The following is a 1,996-nucleotide window of genomic DNA, read 5'->3' as shown; positions in this document are numbered from 1 at the left end:
GGCCACCCAGCCCCAGGCCCCGAGTCTGCCTACGTGGACGCCGTGGTCCCAGCCGTGGTCCCGGGCCCTGAGTCTGCCTACGTGCTGAGAAGGGTCCTGAATCGCACCCCCATGTAGACTCGCACAGACACCCCAGCCCCAGACAATCCCCCGATGACAGAGCCGTCCTCCTGCCTATACCCCCACCCCAGGTCTTCTCCAGAGCCCCCATCATTCCCATCCTGGCCCCAGTCTGGTGCCCACTCCCTCCTGGACACTGCTGTGAGGGCCTGTGTCTCCTGGCCTCTCTGGCCACCGTCGCAAGCCTGGGTGTCCTGCCTCAGTAACCGGAATGACAGAGCCTGGGGCCGCACGGTCTAGGCTTGAAACCCTGGGGCCGCCACCCACTGGCTCTGTCATGTAAGGTCTCTGCCCACCGAGTGGGAGCAGCGCGGGCGGTCGTGCGTGGTGCTCACGGGGCTGTGAAAACCGTCAAGGAGCTACTGGCTCAGAAAATGGAATTAAAGTACAAGTTCACTTTGGTGCAAAAAAGGCGAACGCAGGTGTGGTTCCCAGGCGCGTCTCAGGGGACGTGTTGAAGACGTCACGCCCCTGTGTACAAGAGCGGCGGGCGCCGCGACCCCCGCAGAGGGCCTCCCCGACCTGACCACTCCTTCTCACTGCCCGCTTCTCTTCCAGAGCTGGGCCTGCAGAGGAGGGGATGCTGCCTGGCGCTGGGCTACATGGCCAAGGACAAGCTCCGGAGGACAAGTGAAGGTCAGTGAGACCTGCACCGCCTGGGGGCACGAGAGTGGGGGAGGGGCACCCCGGACTACAGCACCGGAGAGCCCAGGAGACCTGGCGGCCCCGAGGGCGGTAGGAGGTGGCCGTGCTCTTCCAAGCCGCGTGTCAGGAAGGGGGCAGCCTCACTCCTGCTGCTCCCTCAACCTACCTGCCCCCTGCCCACCTGGCTGACAGCCTGCCTGGCCCCTCCTCTGCCAGCCTGCTCTGCCCTCCCGTCCGTGGTTTTGAGCATTTGCTGAGTAGAGGGCACTACGGGCCCTCGGGGGAGCACCTAGGGAGAAGGAGCGGCCTAACCTCAGAGCAGCACGCTCAGAGCCTCAGTCCCCATTCTCCGCCACCTCTCCCTCCCTCAGGGCCACTCTGCCTTCCTCCTGAACGGGGTCCTCCTCGCAGGCCTGCCTGGGCGCAGAGGCCTGGGAGGGGCTGGCGCTGACATGGGCCCGGGCTGGCTGTCGCGTGTGCCTGCCGCAGGGGAAAGCCAGCGCCACGGCCCCAGCCATCTGTCTGCGAGCCACTAACAGTCCTCCCCTGAGATGCCACAGACTGACCGTCAGGGTTCAAAGTGGCCAGCAAAGTCTTGGGCTGCCATTTGTCCACTACGTCCGATGCAGGGCAGTGCCCATAGAGGGGCTGCAGCAGGGTTCGGGCATTAGCCAAAAGGCCGGCCCCACAGTGGCAGGCCTGTGGCCTCTGCCCGGCCCACAGCTCCTGGGCCTTGGCTCACAGCAAGGTGCCTCCCCCAGTGCTGTCCGCACAGCTCAGCCCTCAGGAGACGGCTGCGAGCGCCCTGTCAGCCCCGCGGAGCCATCCTTCAGGTTCACCCACCCCTAATCCACGAGAGTGAGCCGCGTCCACTGCTCCGGGCCCAGCCCCTCGCAGGGCTGCAGGGAGGCAGAGGCATCCCACAGGTGGGTGTAAAGGGGAGCCCCTGGCAGGCCGGACACTTTGTCACCACACCCCTGTGCGTGAGACTGAGTGGTGCCGGGAAGGTCACATGGAACGCCCCAGGGTGTGACGATTCCAAAATCTGCCTTGGGTCTCCACGCCCATCCCATAATTTAGGTACTCTGTCACCACAGGAACCAGCCAGGGGGCTGCAGTCACTGTCCCCTGTGCCAGAGTGTGCTCGGCCGGCCGCTGTGCACGGGGCAGGGCGAGAGGGCAGGGCAGCCTGGGTGAGCCGCACTCCCACGGTGCAGAAGGAGGCGGGGGG

At 65.9% G+C, this 1,996-nt stretch overlaps 1 protein-coding gene across 1 annotated transcript in view; it reads left to right on the top strand.

The window, feature by feature from the left end:
* The window catches only part of KIRREL3 (kirre like nephrin family adhesion molecule 3), a 395,674-nt gene that overhangs the window by 301,304 nt on the left and 92,374 nt on the right, over positions 1-1,996 (top strand). The window lies entirely within an intron of this gene.

The sequence above is a fragment of the Tupaia chinensis genome, unplaced genomic scaffold (genome assembly GCF_000334495.1).
Source record: "Tupaia chinensis unplaced genomic scaffold, TupChi_1.0 Scaffold000037_4, whole genome shotgun sequence".
NCBI classification, from domain to species: domain Eukaryota; kingdom Metazoa; phylum Chordata; class Mammalia; order Scandentia; family Tupaiidae; genus Tupaia; species Tupaia belangeri.
Note: the sequence above shows the minus strand (reverse complement) of the source record. Positions and strands in the feature narration are given on the sequence as shown.